Source organism: Lithobates pipiens, unplaced genomic scaffold (genome assembly GCF_037356315.1).
Source record: "Lithobates pipiens isolate NorthernLeopardFrog02 unplaced genomic scaffold, aLitPip1_a1.2 Scaffold_30, whole genome shotgun sequence".
NCBI lineage: Eukaryota > Metazoa > Chordata > Amphibia > Anura > Ranidae > Lithobates > Lithobates pipiens.
This window is the reverse complement of record NW_027507791.1, coordinates 169696937-169720441: the sequence shown is the minus strand read 5'-3', so window position 1 is coordinate 169720441 and position 23505 is coordinate 169696937. Positions and strand designations below refer to the sequence as shown.

The window sequence follows — 23505 nt, the reverse complement described above, 5'->3', positions numbered from 1 at the left end:
ACATCACAAGGTAAACAAGAATTTTTTAAACAAACCTGAGACATCTGGAATACCTTTATATTCTCGCTTAGAAGGATGTCGCCTGCTACCGCCTTAGTGCTCTGAGCTTTCCTTGACTGGCCCCTTAGACAGTGGCTGCCATCGTGTCTCGTCCCCTCTTCTCCTTTTCTGATCTTTCAACCCTTCTCTTTTCGGCCTTCCTCCCCTATCTCTCACCCCCTCCACCCCCTCTCTCTTTTGGAAAGAGTGGAAAATTGGGAATGACGGCCCCACACCCCCCTCTGGATGGATTATGCCGGAGGGACCTGGGGTTTGTGTGACCCTGGATCTTGGTACAGTACTTTATCCGTGCCTCGAATCATTGTGATTGATGGAAGGCAGACTCACAGTTGCGAATATACCTGTATCAAGTATTGTTCAGCTGCTTTTTGCTCTGTATTTCTCTGTTGCATTATGTACTCGGGGGACCGTCTTCCCCTATTTGGAGAAAAAATTATATTTGAAAAAAAAAAGAAGCCTACGACACCTGGTATTCCCAGGCGGTTTCCCATCCAGGCATTAACCAGGCCTGACCCTGCTTAGCCTCCAAGATCAGACGAGATGGAACAGATTCAGGGTGATGTGGCCGTAGCCGATATCTTCAGGCACTCTCAACTCTCTTGACAAACACCAAGATGGTCACCTTGGAAACAAGCGGAAAAAAATAGGTAAACGGCCACAACATAAAAAGAAGCCTACGGCATCTGGAAATCCCAGGCGGTCTCCCATCCAGGTACTAAACTGGTCCCAACCCCGCGTAGCCTCTGAGATCAGATGAGATTGGGCTCTTTTAGGGTGGTGTGGCCGTAGGAGATTTCTTCAGGCACTCTCAACCTTGACTAACGCCAATATGGTCACCTTGGGAAACAAACAAAAAAATCAAGTCAACGCCAACAACATGAGAAGAAGTCTACAGCACCTAGTATTCCCAGGTGGTCTCCCATCCAGGTATTAACAAGGCCCGACCCTGTTTAGTCTCTGAGATCAGACGAGATCTGGTGCTTTCAGGGTTATGTGGCCATAGGCGAGCTCTTCAAGCACTCTCAACCCTCTTGACAAACACCAAGATGGTCACCTTGGTAAACAAACAAAAAAAAAAACAAGTCAACGCCAACAACATAAAAATAAGCCTTCAGCACCTAGTATTCCCAGGTGGTCTCCAATCCAGGTACTAGCAAGGCCCGACCCTGTTTAGCCTCTGAGATCAGAGGAGATCGGGCGCTTTCAGGCTTATGTGCCCATAGGCAATCTCTTTGGGCACTCTCAACCCTCTTGACAAATGCCAAGATGGTCACCTTGGGAAACAAGCGGAAAAAAAACAAAACGAATCAAGGCCAACAACATAAAAAGAAGCCTACAATAACTGGTATTCCCAGGTGGTCTCCCATCCAGGTACTAACCAGGCCTGACTCTTCTTAGCCTCCAAGATCAGACGAGATTGGGTGCTTTCAGAGTGCTCGGACTCTTTCCCCATCACTAATGGGACGAGGCAGGGGTGCCCTCTGTCTCCCCTAATTTTTATTCTGACACTGGAACCACTTATGTGTCACGTTCGGAATGACCCGAATATTACTGGCATATCCAAACCCTCGGCACACCACAAAATTGCGGCGTACGCTGACGATCTAATTTTTTTCGTCTCCAATCCACACATTTCGCTTCCCAATATACTCGTGGCTCTCCGGCGATACGGCAGCCTATCAAACTATAAAATCAATTGCACCATCGGCTGTATTGAATATATCGGTCCCGGATGGTGAGGCCAAGAGGCTATGCTCCGCTTTTCCATTCTACTAAGCTGAAAAATCTATACGTTACCTGGGCGTTGACATCGCAGCGGATTTGGTGCAATTGTACCCGCTTAATTTTCTCCCTCTCCTGAATAGACTGAAATCTGATTTGGGAATAGTGATGGCCGAACGGTTCGCCCGGCGGTCGTTTCGCGGCGAATTTCCGACTTTCGCCGTCCGCGGGTTCGAACGCCTTTTTCCGTCGTTCGCCCCGGCGGACTTACGTGTTTAATGTATACAAGAACTTTAACCTTTCGTGACACGTTTATCATGTGTTACAGGACAACCAATTGAGACATGACAGCTCATGGACACTTGGACATTCCCCCTAACCTATAAATACACCCGATCCGGTGGCCATTTTACATTCTTTCTTCTGTCACTGTAGGGAAAGGATCCTGTGTGGAGTAGGGACAGAGAAAACGCTAGCTATTTGGTACACAAAAGTTCTTTTCAGGACTGGTATAGGTGTTAGGTCAGCAGCCTGAGTTTCTTTTGTCAGTTTAGATAAAGGGACAGAGCGCTGTATGCTGCTATTTTAGGGACAGCTCAGCCAGATTAGTCTTTCTTCATCATCATCATCATCATCATCATTAGCTGTTACTATCAGGTCCACAAAAGAGCTGTTCCAGCTAATCGTTCCAGCCTACTCTTTTTTGCCAATTTGTATAGGGACAGGCAGGAAGCAGTGTGTCAGGCAGTGAGGATAATTTTAAAGACTTGCTGTTACTATTAGTTCCACAAAGGTTCTTTTCAGGACTGGTATCAGTGGTACGGTAATAGGCTTGTACACGTATAATATTCTTTCTTCCAAATATAGAAAGAATATTATACTTGACTGCTGCCCTTCTGCTGCAGTCTGCTAATCATTCACAACTCACTTGTTCCACAAAAGTTCTTATAAGGACTGGTAACTTGGTCTGTCTAGGGTGCTACGGTACATAGGCTTGGGTGCGGTACAGTCTGCTGTTCTGTAAGGACCGCTATCGGTCCACAATAGATAGGGTTGCCGTGCACTACTGCTGACCGCTGCCCTATACTGCAGCAGTCCTTCAGCGGTATAGGGACTGACGCACAGTCTGCTAAACACTAATACACAACCTGCTTGGTCCACAAAAGTTCTTATAAGGACTGGTAACTTGGTATAGGGTGCTACGGTACATAGGCCTGAGTGCGTTACAGTCTGCTGTTCTGTAAGGACCGCTATCGGTCCACAATACATAGGGTTGACGTGCACTACTGCTGACCGCTGCCCTATACTGCAGCAGTCCTTCAGCGGTATAGGGACTGACGCACAGTCTGCTAAACACTAACACACAACCTGCTTGGTCCACAAAAGTTCTTATAAGGACTGGTAACTTGGTATAGGGTGCTACGGTACATAGGCCTGAGTGCGTTACAGTCTGCTGTTCTGTAAGGACCGCTATCGGTCCACAATACATAGGGTTGCCGTGCACTACTGCTGACCGCTGCCCTATACTGCAGCAGTCCTTCATTGGTATAGGGACTGACGTACAGTCTGCTAATCACTAACACACAACCTGCTTGGTCCACAAAAGTTCTTATAAGGACTGGTAACTTGGTATAGGGTGCTACGGTACATAGGCCTGAGTGCGTTACAGTCTGCTGTTCTGTAAGGACCGCTATCGGTCCACAATACATAGGGTTGCCGTGCACTACTGCTGACCGCTGCCCTATACTGCAGCAGTCCTTCAGCGGTATAGGGACTGACGCACAGTCTGCTAAACACTAACACACAACCTGCTTGGTCCACAAAAGTTCTTATAAGGACTGGTAACTTGGTATAGGGTGCTACGGTACATAGGCCTGAGTGCGTTACAGTCTGCTGTTCTGTAAGGACCGCTATCGGTCCACAATACATAGGGTTGCCGTGCACTACTGCTGACCGCTGCCCTATACTGCAGCAGTCCTTCATTGGTATAGGGACTGACGTACAGTCTGCTAATCACTAACACACAACCTGCTTGGTCCACAAAAGTTCTTATAAGGACTGGTAACTTGGTATAGGGTGCTACGGTACATAGGCCTGAGTGCGTTACAGTCTGCTGTTCTGTAAGGACCGCTATCGGTCCACAATACATAGGGTTGCCGTGCACTACTGCTGACCGCTGCCCTATACTGCAGCAGTCCTTCATTGGTATAGGGACTGACGTACAGTCTGCTAATCACTAACACACAACCTGCTTGGTCCACAAAAGTTCTTATAAGGACTGGTAACTTGGTATAGGGTGCTACGGTACATAGGCCTGAGTGCGTTACAGTCTGCTGTTCTGTAAGGACCGCTATCGGTCCACAATACATAGGGTTGCCGTGCACTACTGCTGACCGCTGCCCTATACTGCAGCAGTCCTTCATTGGTATAGGGACTGACGTACAGTCTGCTAATCACTAACACACAACCTGCTTGGTCCACAAAAGTTCTTATAAGGACTGGTAACTTGGTATAGGGTGCTACGGTACATAGGCCTGAGTGCGTTACAGTCTGCTGTTCTGTAAGGACCGCTATCGGTCCACAATACATAGGGTTGCCGTGCACTACTGCTGACCGCTGCCCTATACTGCAGCAGTCCTTCAGCGGTATAGGGACTGACGCACAGTCTGCTAAACACTAACACACAACCTGCTTGGTCCACAAAAGTTCTTATAAGGACTGGTAACTTGGTATAGGGTGCTACGGTACATAGGCCTGAGTGCAGTACAGTCTGCTGTTCTGTAAGGACCGCTATCGGTCCACAATACATAGGGTTGCCGTGCACTACTGCTGACCGCTGCCCTATACTGCAGCAGTCCTTCAGCGGTATAGGGACTGACGCACAGTCTGCTAAACACTAACACACAACCTGCTTGGTCCACAAAAGTTCTTATAAGGACTGGTAACTTGGTATAGGGTGCTACGGTACATAGGCCTGAGTGCGTTACAGTCTGCTGTTCTGTAAGGACCGCTATCGGTCCACAATACATAGGGTTGCCGTGCACTACTGCTGACCGCTGCCCTATACTGCAGCAGTCCTTCATTGGTATAGGGACTGACGTACAGTCTGCTAATCACTAACACACAACCTGCTTGGTCCACAAAAGTTCTTATAAGGACTGGTAACTTGGTATAGGGTGCTACGGTACATAGGCCTGAGTGCGTTACAGTCTGCTGTTCTGTAAGGACCGCTATCGGTCCACAATACATAGGGTTGCCGTGCACTACTGCTGACCGCTGCCCTATACTGCAGCAGTCCTTCATTGGTATAGGGACTGACGTACAGTCTGCTAATCACTAACACACAACCTGCTTGGTCCACAAAAGTTCTTATAAGGACTGGTAACTTGGTATAGGGTGCTACGGTACATAGGCCTGAGTGCGTTACAGTCTGCTGTTCTGTAAGGACCGCTATCGGTCCACAATACATAGGGTTGCCGTGCACTACTGCTGACCGCTGCCCTATACTGCAGCAGTCCTTCAGCGGTATAGGGACTGACGCACAGTCTGCTAAACACTAACACACAACCTGCTTGGTCCACAAAAGTTCTTATAAGGACTGGTAACTTGGTATAGGGTGCTACGGTACATAGGCCTGAGTGCAGTACAGTCTGCTGTTCTGTAAGGACCGCTATCGGTCCACAATACATAGGGTTGCCGTGCACTACTGCTGACCGCTGCCCTATACTGCAGCAGTCCTTCATTGGTATAGGGACTGACGTACAGTCTGCTAATCACTAACACACAACCTGCTTGGTCCACAAAAGTTCTTATAAGGACTGGTAACTTGGTATAGGGTGCTACGGTACATAGGCCTGAGTGCGTTACAGTCTGCTGTTCTGTAAGGACCGCTATCGGTCCACAATACATAGGGTTGCCGTGCACTACTGCTGACCGCTGCCCTATACTGCAGCAGTCCTTCATTGGTATAGGGACTGACGTACAGTCTGCTAATCACTAACACACAACCTGCTTGGTCCACAAAAGTTCTTATAAGGACTGGTAACTTGGTATAGGGTGCTACGGTACATAGGCCTGAGTGCGTTACAGTCTGCTGTTCTGTAAGGACCGCTATCGGTCCACAATACATAGGGTTGCCGTGCACTACTGCTGACCGCTGCCCTATACTGCAGCAGTCCTTCAGCGGTATAGGGACTGACGCACAGTCTGCTAAACACTAACACACAACCTGCTTGGTCCACAAAAGTTCTTATAAGGACTGGTAACTTGGTATAGGGTGCTACGGTACATAGGCCTGAGTGCAGTACAGTCTGCTGTTCTGTAAGGACCGCTATCGGTCCACAATACATAGGGTTGCCGTGCACTACTGCTGACCGCTGCCCTATACTGCAGCAGTCCTTCATTGGTATAGGGACTGACGTACAGTCTGCTAATCACTAACACACAACCTGCTTGGTCCACAAAAGTTCTTATAAGGACTGGTAACTTGGTATAGGGTGCTACGGTACATAGGCCTGAGTGCGTTACAGTCTGCTGTTCTGTAAGGACCGCTATCGGTCCACAATACATAGGGTTGCCGTGCACTACTGCTGACCGCTGCCCTATACTGCAGCAGTCCTTCATTGGTATAGGGACTGACGTACAGTCTGCTAATCACTAACACACAACCTGCTTGGTCCACAAAAGTTTTTATAAGGACTGGTAACTTGGTATAGGGTGCTACGGTACATAGGCCTGAGTGCAGTACAGTCTGCTGTTCTGTAAGGACCGCTATCGGTCCACAATACATAGGGTTGACGTGCACTACTGCTGACCGCTGCCCTATACTGCAGCAGTCCTTCATTGGTATAGGGACTGACGTACAGTCTGCTAATCACTAACACACAACCTGCTTGGTCCACAAAAGTTCTTATAAGGACTGGTAACTTGGTATAGGGTGCTACGGTACATAGGCCTGAGTGCAGTACAGTCTGCTGTTCTGTAAGGACCGCTATCGGTCCACAATACATAGGGTTGCCGTGCACTACTGCTGACCGCTGCCCTATACTGCAGCAGTCCTTCATTGGTATAGGGACTGACGTACAGTCTGCTAATCACTAACACACAACCTGCTTGGTCCACAAAAGTTTTTATAAGGACTGGTAACTTGGTATAGGGTGCTACGGTACATAGGCCTGAGTGCAGTACAGTCTGCTGTTCTGTAAGGACCGCTATCGGTCCACAATACATAGGGTTGACGTGCACTACTGCTGACCGCTGCCCTATACTGCAGCAGTCCTTCATTGGTATAGGGACTGACGTACAGTCTGCTAATCACTAACACACAACCTGCTTGGTCCACAAAAGTTCTTATAAGGACTGGTAACTTGGTATAGGGTGCTACGGTACATAGGCCTGAGTGCAGTACAGTCTGCTGTTCTGTAAGGACCGCTATCGGTCCACAATACATAGGGTTGCCGTGCACTACTGCTGACCGCTGCCCTATACTGCAGCAGTCCTTCATTGGTATAGGGACTGACGTACAGTCTGCTAATCACTAACACACAACCTGCTTGGTCCACAAAAGTTTTTATAAGGACTGGTAACTTGGTATAGGGTGCTACGGTACATAGGCCTGAGTGCAGTACAGTCTGCTGTTCTGTAAGGACCGCTATCGGTCCACAATACATAGGGTTGACGTGCACTACTGCTGACCGCTGCCCTATACTGCAGCAGTCCTTCAGCGGTATAGGGACTAAGAGTTTTGTCACAGGGTGATTTAAAAAATGACAGGCAGAGGAAGAGGCAGGCCCTTCCGCAGGGGTGGTAGGGGTAGGGCAGGAGCAACAGCCTTGAGCCAAAGTGGGAAGTTGCAGAAGGTGCGTTCAATTACTTTAAAGGACGCACCAGACTTGGTTGAGTGGCTCACTCAGCCTTATTCTTCTGCACCCTCCTCATCCTCTCGATCTGCACCCTCTTCTTCACTCTCTGCTATGTGCACCCCCAAAGACACTACCACCAACAACACCACCACCACCACATACCTTCCGCTTGAGTGCAAATGGGGGCCTTCATGCTCCAGTGTTTTAATAGGGACCCCCGTATAAAAAGCATGAGGGTCAAGGACCAGTACTGGGTGGCAACGTACTTAGATCCCCGGTACAAACACAAAATGGCGGAAATGTTACCGCCGTCGCAGAGGGCTGTCAGAATGCAGCACTTCCAGGCCTTGCTTCGAGAAATGCTGCATTCTGCTTTTGCGTGCGCTGGCAGAGGAGCAATTCCCACTCCCAGAGAAGGATTTGCGGGTACCAATCCAACAGCGCCTGCAAGAAGAGGCCGGTTTGAAGATGTGTTGGTGACTTCGGATATGAGGTCATTCTTTCAGCCGACCCATCGACAGGTGTCATCCGGATCCAGCATCAGGGAACGCCTAGACCGTCAGGTGTCCGACTACATTGGGTTAACGGCCGATGTGGACGCTCTGAGGAGTGATGAACCCCTAGACTACTGGGTGGGCAGGCTTGACCTCTGGCCAGAGCTTGCCCAATTTGCAATCGAACTGTTGGCTTGCCCCTCATCCAGTGTCCTGTCCGAAAGGACGTTCAGCGCAGCAGGGGGGATTGTGACCGATAAGCGTACTCGCCTAGCTCACGACAGTGTTAACTACCTCACATTTCTAAAAATGAATGAGGCATGGATCTCGGAGGAATTCAACACATGTGATCAGTAGACCATGTATATGTCTATAAACAATTTTTGGAATCAAGCACACAGACCTTCTTAATTCATTTGGCTCACTTCCCTGACCCAAAAAAGCACACCGTACTATATGCCCCTACCCTCCTCTTTGAAGAGGTTGAGCGGTGTCATATTTCTACTGGGGCTGCTTATTATGAGGGGTTCCCACCATCCCTGTGCTGTGCTGACTTCCTCCTGGGTGTTCTTATTATGAGGGGCTCCCACCATCCCTGTGCTGTGCTGACTTCCTCCTGGGGGTTCTTATTATGAGGGGCTCCCACCATCCCTGTGCTGTGCTGACTTCCTCCTGGGGGTTCTTATTATGAGGGGATCACACCATCCCTGTGCTGTGCTGACTTCCTCCTGGGGCTGCTTACGGTGCTGCTGTCAGCGCTGTATGTCACGGAGCTGCTGTCAGCGCTGTATGTCACGGAGCTGCTGTCAGCGCTGTATGTCACGGAGCTGCTGTCAGCGCTGTATGTCACGGAGCTGCTGTCAGCGCTGTATGTCACGGAGCTGCTGTCAGCGCTGTATGTCACGGAGCTGCTGTCAGCGCTGTATGTCACGGAGCTGCTGTCAGCGCTGTATGTCACGGAGCTGCTGTCAGCGCTGTATGTCACGGTGCTGCTGTCAGCGCTGTATGTCACGGAGCTGCTGTCAGCGCTGTATGTCACGGAGCTGCTGTCAGTGCTGTATGTCACGGAGCTGCTGTCAGCGCTGTATGTCACGGAGCTGCTGTCAGCGCTGTATGTCACGGAGCTGCTGTCAGCGCTGTATGTCACGGTGCTGCTGTCAGCGCTGTATGTCACGGAGCTGCTGTCAGCGCTGTATGTCACGGAGCTGCTGTCAGTGCTGTATGTCACGGAGCTGCTGTCAGCGCTGTATGTCACGGAGCTGCTGTCAGCGCTGTATGTCACGGAGCTGCTGTCAGCGCTGTATGTCACGGTGCTGCTGTCAGCGCTGTATGTCACGGAGCTGCTGTCAGCGCTGTATGTCACGGAGCTGCTGTCAGCGCTGTATGTCACGGAGCTGCTGTCAGCGCTGTATGTCACGGAGCTGCTGTCAGCGCTGTATGTCACGGAGCTGCTGTCAGCGCTGTATGTCACGGTGCTGATGTCAGTGCTCTGTATTACGGTGCTGCTGTCAGTGCTCTGTATCTCCTGCACCCTCTTGTTTGCCTACCCTGGTCCCTGACCTTCCCTCTCCTCCATTGCCTTCATTAGCTCCATAGTCCTGAATTGTCAGAACAATTTCCCAAATAAAAAAAAAATGCTTGTAGTTATCGATCCCAAATTCACCTCATACATGTATTATGCTATTGTCCAGGTGGTGGGACTACGTGCTACCCCCTAATAATTACCCCGTGGCCGCAAATTCGACCTAAAGGTTTGCGAAATTCGCCTCCCATTGAAGTCAATGGAGCCCGCGGCGAACGGTCGTTTTCGCGAACGTTTGTGCCCGTTCGCGTTTCGCGTTCGCGAAACGTCCCGTCGGAAGTTCGTCCATCACTATTTGGGAAACTTGCATGATTTAACACTGACCTGGTTCGGGCGCTGTAATGCATTCAAAATGACGGCCCTCCCGCGGATCTTATACTTGTTCCAGACATTACCGATCCGGTTACCCCCAATCTTTTTCAGACATCTGCAGGTGCTGCTCCGGGACTTTATTTGGGCGCGCAAACCGCCCAGAGCCCGTTTGCAATTGCTTGCCAGACCAAAGGACAAGGGGGGTCTGGGTCTCCCAGATCTGAGACAATACAACAGAGCGACTCTGCTAGCGAGAGTCGTTGATTGGCATTGTAATGGCCCACACAAGCAGTGGGTGGAGATGGAGATTGAGGATGGATCCATTCCCCTATTGACCTCCCCGTGGCTCCTGTCCTCCCTACCAAAAGACCTCAGAGATCACCCCGTAGTGGGAGCTACGTTGGCTGTTGTGCGGAGGTTGTTCCGCTGCACACACATTGCTCCCCTGCCGTCACCAATGACTCCGGTTATAGGTAATCCAGACTTCCCACCGGGATTTACCAACAAGAAACTGCGACAGTTGACAGTGGTGGGGAAAAAGCGTCTGGGAGAGGTGTGGTCCTCGGGAGGGCTCCCGACCACGCAAACTGTCGCCAAGCTTTCTGACCCTCCGCTTGACTTGTTTAATGCTTATCAACTTCGTCACTTTCTTCTGGCCATACAAAGGGCCCCATACACTCCTAGAGACCTGACGCCCTATGAATCCATCTGTCACAAAAAGGAACCTGTGCAACACACCCTCTCCCTCCTGTACAACCTATTAAGTAGTCAGGAGGAGGAGACGACCCCACCATTTATCCACAAATGGGAGATTGCATTTGGCATCACATTTACCCCACAACAGATAGGGAAGATCCTGACATTAGTACATAAAGCTTCCATCGCAAACCAATATCAAGAATCAGGATACAAGATAGTCTCACGCTGGTATAGAGTCCCATACCTTCTGAATAAAATGAATAGATTGATTCCGGATGTTTGTTGGAGGTGCAATTCAGATACGGGGACCATGGGACACATTTTCTGGGCATGCCCGGCCTTGAGCAACTTTTGGGTGGAGGTGACCGGGACGATAAAAACTCTCAGAAATGTAGATATCGCAGACAACCCAGCAGCGTGCCTTCTACACTTGACCGAACAGCCTGTTCGAAAATACAAAAAAACCCTCACGATGCAACTCCTGAACGCCGCCCGGGCCTGCATTCCCACACTGTGGAGGCAGCCTCAGCCCCCATCCAAGGTGCTGTGGTATTCCAAAGTCAATCATATTCTCCGGATGGAAGAATTGACCGCCACCCTTCACAACACTGAAGAGGCATTTAGTGTTACATGGAGGCCCTGGAGGTATTTTACTGGTACTTGAGACTACATTTGGGAGGTGAGCAGAGCCCCTGTCCCAGAAAACGACTGAACATCTAACGTTTACCTACGTAGGCCAAGTCTGCCCTGGGTGGCATTCCCCCCCTTCCCTTTTTGTCTTTATTTTCTTTTTTTCCCCGCCGCCATCCCCTCCCCCCCTCTTCTCTCTCCGTCTTTGCACTCTCTTCTTCCCCCGTCCTCACTTTTCACTATGCCTTGTCTCCTTACTAGCCTTTGGGACCCAGAAGAACCCCAGGGTTCTGGACACGACCGGCTCATATTTTACTCTGGTTCACATAGGTCATGATAAGCTGGCTCGCTGTGGTCCCAGTTGTTCTCCATGATTACATTTGTCCGAACGGAGCTGCATTAGTTATACTGTACTACATGTCAGAGGTGGGGTTTCTCTCTTTTCTGCATGAAACTCTAGGACTCCCCTCTGAGAACCCAGAGTTATTTGGCTGCCTATTTTTTGTTACCATGTAATTGTGACCCTGGGTCATGCTGTATGGTTGACTGTTATATTTATGTTGTTCTACTTATACTTAATAAAAGAATAAAACAAAAAAAAAAAAATAAGTCAATGCCAACAACTTAAAAAAAAAGCCTATGGCATCGAGAAATCCCAGGCGGTCTCCCATCCCGGTACTAACCAGGTCCCAACCCTGCTTAGCCTCTGAGACAGGGCTGGTGCAAGGATCGTTGACACCCTAGGCGAAAACCTAATTTTGCCGCCCCCCCCCCGGCTGCGCCCATGACTCCACCTTACCCTGCCCTTGCTACACATGACCTATCTGACCCCTACACTGACCCCCTGACACATAAACTAATCCACCTGACTCCTACTTCCTGCACTACTCACATCACACTGACCCCTACACTGACCCACCTGATAATTACACCGACCCACCTGGCACCTACACCAACCCACCTGGCACCTACACTGCCAATTACACTGACCATCACGCTGACACCTACACTGACCATCACGCTGACACCTACACTGACCATCACGCAGACACCTACACTGACCATCACGTTGACACCTACACTGACCATCACGCTGACACCTACACTAAAAACACATACCCTGAAAACACATACCCTGAAAACACATACCCTGAAAACACATACCCTGACACATACAATGGCACTGACGCATACACTGAAGCATACACTGACATGACACATACACTGACACGACACATACACTGACATATTACACTGACATGACACATACACTGACACGACACATCACACTGGCATGACACATACACTGGCATAACACATACACTGACACATCACACTGGCATGACACATACACTGACACATCACACTGACATGACACATACACTGACACATTACACTGACATGACACATACACTGACACGACACATACACTGACACATCACACTGGCATGACACATACACAGACACATCACACTGACATGACACATACACAGACACATCACACTGACATGACACATACACAGACACATCACACTGACATGACACATACACAGACACATTACACTGACATGACACATACACTGACACATTACACTGACATGACACATACACTGACACGACACATACACTGACACATCACACTGGCATGACACATACACTGACACATTACACTGACATGACACATACACTGACACATTACACTGACATGACACATACACAGACACATCACACTGACATGACACATACACAGACACATCACACTGACATGACACATACACAGACTCATTACACTGACATGACACATACACAGACACATCACACTGGCATGACACATACACAGACACATCACACTGACATGACACATACACAGACACATCACACTGACATGACACATACACAGACACACCACACTGGCATGACACTGACACACATCACACTGACCTACCTGACTCCTACTTCCTGCATTACTCACACACAAACCCCCTCCATACAGCTCAATGGATCCATCCTCCTCCTTACCTCTGCTCTTTGATGCTGCCTTCAGCGACCATCATCCCACCGGGCCTCTCTGACTCCTCCGCACTGCCAGCGCCGTCCACCCGCTCCGCCGGGGCCACGCCAGCGCCATCCATCCGCTCCACCGGGGCCACACCAGCGCCGTCCACCCGCTCCGCCGGAGCCACACCAGCGCCATCCATCCGCTCCGCCTCCATCATATCCCCGCCGGGACCAGGCCAGCGCCGTCAACCCCGCTCCATGATGTCCCCGCCGGGCAGGAAGTCAGCTGACCGACCTCTCGAAGCTCCCATCTCCGCCGAGCCCCACCCCTCCGCTGCACTCACACAGACACACAGCGCCGCTCCAGAGGGACAGGCTGGAGCAAAGGAGTCCCGGAGCGGCGCTGTGAGATGAGTACGGTGGGGCGCTCAGCGGGAAACATGGGGGATTGGTGGCGCCGGTGGAACACCACAGGGGGGGCGAGAGAGCAGAAGAGGAGCTCACACTGGGCAGAGGCCGTAGTTGCGCCCTAGGTGGTAGTGCGCCCTAGGCGGCTGCCTACTTCGCCTAGTGGTAGCGCCGGCCCTGCTCTGAGATCAAATGAGATTTGGCTCTTTCAGGGTGATGCAGCCATAGTAGATTTTTTCAGGCACGCTCAACCCTCTTGACAAATGCCACGATGGTCACCTTAGGAAACAAACAAAAAAAACAAGTCAACACCAACAACATAAAAAGAAGCCTACCGCACCTAGTATTTCCATGCGGTCTCCCATCCAGGTATTAACAAGGCGCGACCCTTTCTAGCCTCTGAGATCAGCGGAGATTGGGCACTTTCAGGGGGATGTGCCCATAGGCAATCTCTTTCTCGGACTCTTTCCCCATCACTAATGGGACGAGGCAGGGGTGCCCTCTGTCTCCCCTAATTTTTATTCTGACACTGGAACCACTTATGTGTCACGTTTGGAATGACCCGAATATTACCGGCATATCCAAACCCTCGGCACACCACAAAATTGCGGCGTGCGCTGACGATCTAATTTTTTTCGTCTCCAATCCACACATTTCACTTCCCAATATACTTGCGGCTCTCCGGCGATACGGCAGCCTATCAAACTATAAAATCAATTGCACCGTCGGCTGTATTGAATATATCGGTCCCGGATGGTTAGGCCAGGAGGCTACGCTCCGCTTTTCCATTCTACTGAGCTGAAAAATCTATACGTTACCTGGGCGTTGACATCGCAGCGGATTTGGCGCAATTGTACCCGCTTAATTTTGTCCCTCTCCTGAATAGACTGAAATCTGATTTGGGAAACTGGCATGCTTTAACACTGACCCGGTTCGGGTGCTGTAATGCATTCAAAATGACGGCCCTCCCGCGGATCTTATACTTGTTCCAGACATTACCGATCCGGTTACCCCCAATTTTTTTCAGACAACTGCTGGTGCTGCTCCGGGACTTTATTTGGGCGCGCAAACCGCCCAGAGCCCGTTTGCAATTGCTTGCCAGACCAAAGGACAAGGGGGGTCTGGGTCTCCCAGATCTGAGACAATACTACAGAGCGACTCTGCTAGCGAGAGTCGTTGATTGGCATTGTAATGGCCCACACAAGCAGTGGGTGGAGATGGAGATTGAGGATGGATCCATTCCCCTATTGACCTCCCCGTGGATCCTGTCCTCCCTACCAAAAGACCTCAGAGATCACCCCGTAGTGGGAGCTACGTTGGCTGTTGTGCGGAGGTTGTTCCGCTGTACACACATTGCTCCCCTGCCGTCACCCAAGGTGACCATCTTGGCCTTTGTCAAGAGGCTTCAGAGTGCCCAAAGAGAGTGCCTACGGCCAAATCACCCTGAAAGAGCCCAATCTCATCTGATCTCAAAGGCTAAGCAGCGATGGGCCTGGTTAGTTCCTGGATGGGAGACAGCTTGGGAATACCAGGTGCCGTAGGCTTCTCATTATGTTGTCGGCGTTGACCTGTTTTATTTTCCCTTGTTTCCCAAGGTGACCATCTTGGCATGTGTCCAGAGGGTTGAGAGTGCACAAAGAAATTGCCTACGAGCACAACAACCTGAAAGCGCCCAATCTCGCTTGGTCTCAGAGGCTAAGCAGGGTTGGGCCTGGTTTGTACCTGGATGGGAGACCGCCTGGGTTTTCCAGATGCCGCAGGCTTCTTTTTATGTTGTTGGTGTTGACCTGTTTTTTTCGCTTGTTTCCCAAAGTGATCATCTTGGCATTTGTCAAGAGGGTTGAGAGTGCCTAAAGAGATCGCTTACAGCCACATCACCCTGAAAGCACCCTATCTCTTCTGATCTCAGAGGCTAAGAAGGGTTGGGCCTAGTTAGTACTTGAATGGGAGACGGCCTTGGAATACCAGGTGCCGTATTCTTCTTTTTATGTTGTTGTCGTTGACCTGTTTTTTTTCGCTTGTTTCCCAGGGTTTTGGCATTTTTCAAGAGGGATGAGAGTGCCCAAAGAGATTGCCTATGGACACATCACCCTGAAAGCGCCCAATCTCCGCTGATCTCAGAGGCTAGAAAGGGACGCGCCTTGTTAATACCTGGATGGGAGACCGCATGGAAATACTAGGTGCGGTAGGCTTCTTTTTATGTTGTTGGCATTGACTTGTTTTTTTTGTTTGTTTCCCAAGGTGACCATCTTGGCGTTTGTCAAGAGGGTTGAGCGTGCCTGAAAAAATCTACTATGGCTGCATCACCCTGAAAGAGCCAAATCTCATTTGATCTCAGAGGCTAAGCAGGGTTGGGACCTGGTTAGTACCGGGATGGGAGACCGCCTGGGATTTCTCGATGCCATTTCTGAGAGTTTTTATCGTCCCGGTCACCTCCACCCAAAGGTTCCTCAAGGCCGGGCATGCCCAGAAAATGTGTCCCATGGTCCCCGTATCTGAATTGCACCTCCAACAAACATCCGGAATCGATCTATTCATTTTATTCAGAAGGTATGGGACTCTATACCAGCGTGAGACTATCGTGTATCCTGATTCTTGATATTGGTTTGCGATGGAAGCTTTATGTACTAATGTCAGGATCTTCCCTATCTGTTGTGGGGTAAATGTGATGCCAAAGTCCCTCTCCCATTTGTGGATAAATGGTGGGGTCGACTCTTCCTCCTGACTACTTAATAGGTTGTACAGGAGGGAGAGGGTATGTCGCACAGGTTCCTTTTTGTGACAAATGGATTCATAGGGCGTCAGGTCTCTAGGAGTGTAGGGGGCCCTTTGTATGGCCAGAAGAAAGTGACGAAGTTGATAAGCACTAAACAAGTCAAGCGGAGGGTCAGAAAGCTCGGTGACAGTTTGCGTGGTCGGGAGCCCTCCCGAGGGCCACACCTCTCCCAGACGCTGTTTCCCCACCACTGTCAACTGTCGCAGTTTCTTTTGATCGGGTCAAATGGACATTAATGTTCTCGGTCCTTCGCCATATAGGTCTGAGTGAACGGATGCTGGCATGGATAAGTAAGATATACTCACGTACTTACATTCCACCGGACATCGCGCGTACGTTTATGTTGAACTTCCCCCCACCCCTTGTCACTAAGATCCGCAGTTTGCTTCACGGGTGGCATTCTGGCCTCCATTCCTGGTTCAGCAGATGCAATCTCATTAAAATGAACATACTCCCTAAATTTACTTATCTTTTCCAAGCTCTCCCGATCCAGATTCCAGTCCTGTTTTTTAAGCAAGCTCAATCCTTGCTCACTCAATTTAACTGGGCCCACAAAAATCCCAGACTTAAGCGGTCACAGCTGACATTGTCTAAACAACAGGGAGGGTTGGTTCTCCCTAACTTGCGACGCTACTACCTGGCCTCCCATCTGGGGCGTGTATTGGACTGGAATCGAAACAAATTTTCTAAGCTCACTCCCGAATCCCGCTAAGAAGCGCCATGTGGTGCTATAAGTATTTACCCACAGAATTTATGTCACATCCCACTATAGGGGCTTAGTTGAAAGTCAGTCACCTGATCGCTACCCAAAACACACTCACGTCTTTGACTTCCCCCCTATTCCCTATACGTGGCCATCCAACCTTTGAACTGGGGACCCACTTAGAAATTCCAACCTAGACAATGCGTCTAAATTCGTCATTGATGGAAAATGGCCTTCTTTCTCAACCCTAACAGATCCGACAGGGCTTTCCAACTGCCTTTTTGGAGAGCGGCGCAACAACATCATTTTCTCCATTCCATCCCCAATCCTCAAACGTTCGCCCGCCCTCAGACGGAGTTTGAGACTCTATGCAGGAGCGAAGGCCCTTTGGCCCACATTCTCTCTCAAACAGATTACCCACACTTAACCTGTCTGGCCAACTGGGAAAAGGACCTTAATTGCTAATTTTCCCCAGCACAGAGACAACGCATTATCACTTTGGCTCTCAAAATGTCGCTGTGCACGAAGATACAGGAGACGAATTTTAAACTTCTCACCAGGTGGTATTTGACACCATCAAAGCTGCAGAAATGTTTCCCCTCTTCCTCGAACATATGCTGGAGGTGTGGAGAAGAAGAGGGCACGTTGCTGCACATTTTTTGGTCCTGCCTCAGCTTGGTGGACTTCTGGACAGAGATCCGATGCATGACACAAAAATTCACAGACTTCTCCATCCAGGAAGAGGCTGCATTCTTTCTCTTGTACCATTCACAGATTCCCATTAAGAAGTACAAAAAAATCTATTTTATGGCATGTGATAAATGCGGCGAAATCCTGCATCCCTCTCTATTGGAAAAAATGTTCCCCCCCTTTCGTAAGGGGGGGAACTTTCGTAAGGGGGGGAACTGGCTTAGGAAAATAGAGAACATTAAAAAAAATGGAGGACTTGATCCTCACATCACAAGGTAAACAAGAATTTTTTAAACAAACCTGAGACATCTGGAATACCTTTATATTCTCGCTGGAAGGATGTCGCCTGCTATCGCCTTAGTGCTCTGAGCTTTCCTTGACTGGCCCCTTGGACAGTGGCTGCCATCGTGTCTTGTCCCCTCTTCTCCTTTTCTGATCTTTCAACCCTTCTCTTTTCGGCCTTCCTCCCCTATCTCTCACCCCCTCCACCCCCTCTCTCTTTTGGAAAGAGTGGAAAATTGGGAATGACGGCCCCACACCCCCCTCTGGATGGATTATGCCGGAGAGACCTGGGGTTTGTGTGACCCTGGATCTTGGTACAGTACTTTATCCATGCCTCGAATCATTGTGATTGATGGAAGGCAGACTCACAGTTGCGAATATACCTGTATCAAGTATTGTTCAGCTGCTTTTTGCTCTGTATTTCTCTGTTGCATTATGTACTCGGGGGACCGTCTTCCCCTATTTGGAGAAAAAATTATATTTGAAAAAAAAAGAAGCCTACGACACCTGGTATTCCCAGGCGGTCTCCCATCCAGGCATTAACCAGGCCGGACCCTGCTTAGCCTCCAAGATCAGATGAGATGGAACAGATTCAGGGTGATGTGACCATAGCCAATATCTTCAGGCACTCTCAACTCTCTTGACAAACACCAAGATGGTCACCTTGGAAACAAGTGGAAAAAAATAGGTCAATGGCCACAACATAAAAAGAAGCCTACGGCATCTGGAAATCCCAGGCGGTCTCCCATCCAGGTACTAAACTGGTCCCAACCCTGCTTAGCCTCTGAGATCAGATGAGATTGGGCTCTTTCAGGGTGGTGTGGCCATAGGAGATTTCTTCAGGCACTCTCAACCTTGACTAACGCCAATATGGTCACCTTGGGAAACAAACAAAAAAATCAAGTCAATGCCAACAACATGAGAAGAAGTCTACAGCACCTAGTATTCCCAGGTGGTCTCCCATCCAGGTATTAACAAGGCCCGACCCTGTTTAGTCTCTGAGATCAGACGAGATCTGGTGCTTTCAGGGCTATGTGGCCATAGGCGAGCTCTTCAAGCACTCTCAACCCTCTTGACAAACACCAAGATGGTCACCTTGGTAAACAAAAAAACAAAAAAACAAATCAACGCCAACAACATAAAAATAAGCCTCCAGCACCTAGTATTCCCAGGTGGTCTCCAATCCAGGTACTAGCAAGGCCCGACCCTGTTTAGCCTCTGAGATCAGAGGAGATCGGGCGCTTTCAGGCTTATGTGCCCACAGGCAATCTCTTTGGGCACTCTCAACCCTCTTGACAAATGCCAAGATAGTCACCTTGGGAAACAAGCGAAAAAAAAACAGGTCAATGTCAACAACATAAAAAGAAGACTACGGCACCTGGTATTCCAAAGCCATCTCCCATCCAGGGACTAACTAGGCCCAACCCTTCTTAGCCTCAGAGATGAGAAGAGATAGGGCTCTTTCAGGGTGATGCTGCTGTAAGCGAACTCTTTGGGCACTCTCAACCCTCTTGACAAATGCCAAGATGGTCACCTTGGGAAACAAGCGAAAAAAAACCAAAACGAATCAAGGCCAACAACATAAAAAGAAGCCTACAATAACTGGTATTCCCAGGTGGTCTCCCATCCAGGTACTAACCAGGCCTGACTCTATTAAGCCTCCAAGATCAGACGAGATTGGGTGCTTTCAGAGTGCTCGGACTCTTTCCCCATCACTAATGGGACGAGGCAGGGGTGCCCTCTGTCTCCCCTAATTTTTATTCTGACACTGCAACCACTTATGTGTCACGTTCGGAATGACCCGAATATTACTGGCATATCCAAACCCTCGGCACACCAAAAAATTGCGGCGTACGCTAACGATCTAATTTCTTTCGTCTCCAATCCACACATTTCGCTTCCCAATATACTCGCGGCTCTCCGGCGATACGGCAGCCTATCAAACTATAAAATCAATTGCACCTTTGGCTGTATTGAATATATCGGTCCCGGATGGTGAGGCCAAGAGGCTACGCTCCGCTTTTCCATTCTACTGAGCTGAAAAATCTATACGTTACCTGGGCGTTGACATCGCAGCGGATTTGGCGCAATTGTACCCGCTTAATTTTGTCCCTCTCCTGAATAGACTGAAATCTGATTTGGGAAACTGGCATGCTTTAACACTGACCTGGTTCAGGCGCTGTAATGCATGCAAAATGACGGCCCTCCCGCGGATTTTATACTTGTTCCAGACATTACCGATCCGGGTACCCCCAATTTTTTTCAGACAACTGCAGGTGCTGCTCCGGGACTTTATTTGGCCGCGCAAACCGCCCAGAGCCCGTTTGCAATTGCTTGCCAGACCAAAGGACAAGGGGGGTCTGGGTCTCCCAGATCTGAGACAATACTACAGATTGACTCTGCTAGTGAGAGTCGTTGATTGGCATTGTAATGGCCCACACAAGCAGTGGGTGGAGATGGAGATTGAGGATGGATCCATTCCCCTATTGACCTCCCCGTGGCTCCTGTCCTCCCTACCAAAAGACCTCAGAGATCACCCCGTAGTGGGAGCTACGTTGGCTGTTGTGCGGAGGTTTTTCCGCTGCACACACATTGCTCCCTTGCCGTCACCAATGACTCCGGTTATAGGTAATCCAGACTTCCCACCGGGATTTACCAACAAGAAACTGCGACAGTTGACAGTGGTGGGGAAACAGCGTCTGGGAGAGGTGTGGCCCTTGGGAGGGCTCCCGACCACGCAAACTGTCGCCAAGCTTTCTGACCCTCCGCTTGACTTGTTTAGTGCTTATCAACTTCATCACTTTCTTCTGGCCATACAAAGGGCCCCCTACACTCCTAGAGACCTGACACCCTATGAATCCATCTGTCACAAAAAGGAACCTGTGCGACACACCCTCTCCCTCCTGTACAACCTATTAAGTAGTCAGGAGGAGGAGTCGACCCCACCATTTATCCACAAATGGGAGAGGGACTTTGGCATCACATTTACCCCACAACAGATAGGCAAGATCCTGACATTAGTACATAAAGCTTCCATCGCAAACCAATATCAAGAATCAGGATACAAGATAGTCTCACGCTGGTATAGAGTCCCATACCTTCTGAATAAAATGAATAGATCGATCCCGGATGTTTGTTGGAGGTGCAATTCAGATACGGGGACCATGGGACACATTTTCTGGGCATGCCCGGCCTTGAGGAACTTTTGGGTGGAGGTGACCGAGACGATAAAAACTCTCAGAAATGTAGATATCGCAGACAACCCAGCAGCGTGCCTTCTACACTTGACCGAACAGCCTGTTCGAAAATACAAAAAAACCCTCCCGATGCAACTCCTGAACGCCGCCCGGGCCTGCATTCCCACACTGTGGAGGCAGCCTCAGCCCCCCATCCAAGGTGCTGTGGTATTCCAAAGTCAATCATATTCTCTGGATGGAAGAATTGACCGCCACCCTTCACAACACTGAAGAGGCATTTAGTGTTACATGGAGGCCCTGGAGGTATTTTTCTGGTACTTGAGACTACATTCGGGAGGTGAGCAGCGCCCCTGTCCCAGAAAAAGACTGAACATCTAACGTTTACCTACGTAGGCCATGTCTGCCCTCGGTGGCATCCCCCCCCCTCCCTTTTTGTCTTTATTTTTCTATTTTTCCCCGCCGCCATCCCCCCCCTCCTCTCTCTCCGTCTTTGCACTCTCTTCTTCCCCCGTCCTCCCTTTTGACTGTGCCTTGTCTCCTTACTAGCCTTTGGGACCCAGAAGAGCCCCAGGGTTCTGGACACGACCGGCTCATATTTTACTCTGGTTCACATAGGTCATGATAAGCTGGCTCGCTGTGGTCCCAGTTGCTCTCCATGATTACATTTGTCCGAACAGGGCTGCATTAGTTATACTGTACTACATGTCCGAGGTGGGGTTTCTCTCATTTCTGCATGAAACTCTAGGACTCCCCTCTGAGAACCCAGAGTTATTTGGCTGCCTATTTTTTGTTACCATGTAATTGTGACCCTGGGTCATGCTGTATGGTTGACTGTTATATTTATGTTGTTCTACTTATACTTAATAAAAGAATAAAACAAAAAAATAAAAAATAAGTCAATGCCAACAACTTAAAAAAAGCCTATGGCATTGAGAAATCCCAGGCGTTCTCCCATCCAGGTACTAACCACGTCCCAACCCGGCTTAGCCTCTGATATCAAATGAGATTTGGCTCTTACAGGGTGATGCAGCCATAGTAGATTTTTTCAGGCACGCTCAACCCTCTTGACAAACGCCAAGATGGTCACCTTGGGAAACAAACATCCAGGTATTAACAAGACGCGACCCTTTCTAGCCTCTGAGATCAGCGGAGATTGGGCGCTTTCAGGGTGATGTGCCCATAGGCAATCTCTTTGGGCACTCTCATCCCTCTTGAAAAATGCCAAGATAGTCACCCTGGGAAACAAGCGAAAAAAAACAGGTCAACGCCAACAACATAAAAAGAAGACTACGGCACCTAGTATTCCAAGGCCGTCTCCCATTCAAGTACTAACTAGGCCCAACCCTTCTTAGCCTCTGAGATCAGAAGAGATAGGGTGCTTTCAGGGTGATGTGGCTGTAAGCGATCTCTTTAGGCACTCTCAACCCTCTTGACAAATGCCAAGATGATCACTTTGGGAAACAAGCGAAAAAAACAGGTCAACACCAACAACATAAAAATAAGCCTGCGGCATCTGGAAAACCCAGGCGGTCTCCCATCCAGGTACAAACCAGGCCCAACCCTGCTCAGCTTCTGAGACCAAACGAGATTGGGCGCTTTCAGGGTGTTGTGCTCGTAGGCAATTTCTTTGTGCACTCTCAACCCTCTTGACACATGCCAAGATGGTCACCTTGGGAAACAAGGGAAAATAAAACAGGTCAATGCCGACAACATAATGAGAAGCCTACGGCACCTGGTATTCCCAAGCTGTCTCCCATCCAGGTACTAACCAGGCCCATCGCTGCTTAGCCTCCGAGATCAGATGAGATTGGGCTCTTTCAGGGTGATTTGGCCGTAGGCACTCTCTTTGGGCACTCTGAAGCCTCTTGACAAAGGCCAAGATGGTCACCTTGGGAAACAAGCTAAAAAAAACAGGTCAAAGCCAACAACATAAAAAGAAGCCTACGGCATCCAGTATTCCCAGGCGATCTCCCAATCAAGACACTAACCAGACCAGATCCTTCTATGGCACCTGGTCTTCCCAGGCAGTCTCCCATCCAGGTACAAACCAGGCCTGACGCTGCTTAGCCTCTGAAATCAGACGAGATCGGG

General features: G+C 49.5%; 6 pseudogenes; 1 reads left to right on the top strand and 5 right to left on the bottom strand.

The window, feature by feature from the left end:
* Positions 1–946: 946 nt before the first annotated feature.
* On the bottom strand, positions 947–1065 carry LOC143948950 (5S ribosomal RNA; annotated as a pseudogene).
* A 14126-nt stretch (positions 1066–15191) lies between these two features.
* Positions 15192–15310, top strand: LOC143949752 (5S ribosomal RNA; annotated as a pseudogene).
* Positions 15311–18929: 3619 nt separating this feature from the next.
* Positions 18930–19049, bottom strand: LOC143949355 (5S ribosomal RNA; annotated as a pseudogene).
* Positions 19050–19144: 95 nt separating this feature from the next.
* LOC143949027 (5S ribosomal RNA) lies at positions 19145–19263 on the bottom strand (annotated as a pseudogene).
* A 3435-nt stretch (positions 19264–22698) lies between these two features.
* On the bottom strand, positions 22699–22817 carry LOC143949808 (5S ribosomal RNA; annotated as a pseudogene).
* A 317-nt stretch (positions 22818–23134) lies between these two features.
* LOC143947242 (5S ribosomal RNA) lies at positions 23135–23253 on the bottom strand (annotated as a pseudogene).
* Between the last annotated feature and the right edge of the window lie 252 nt (positions 23254–23505).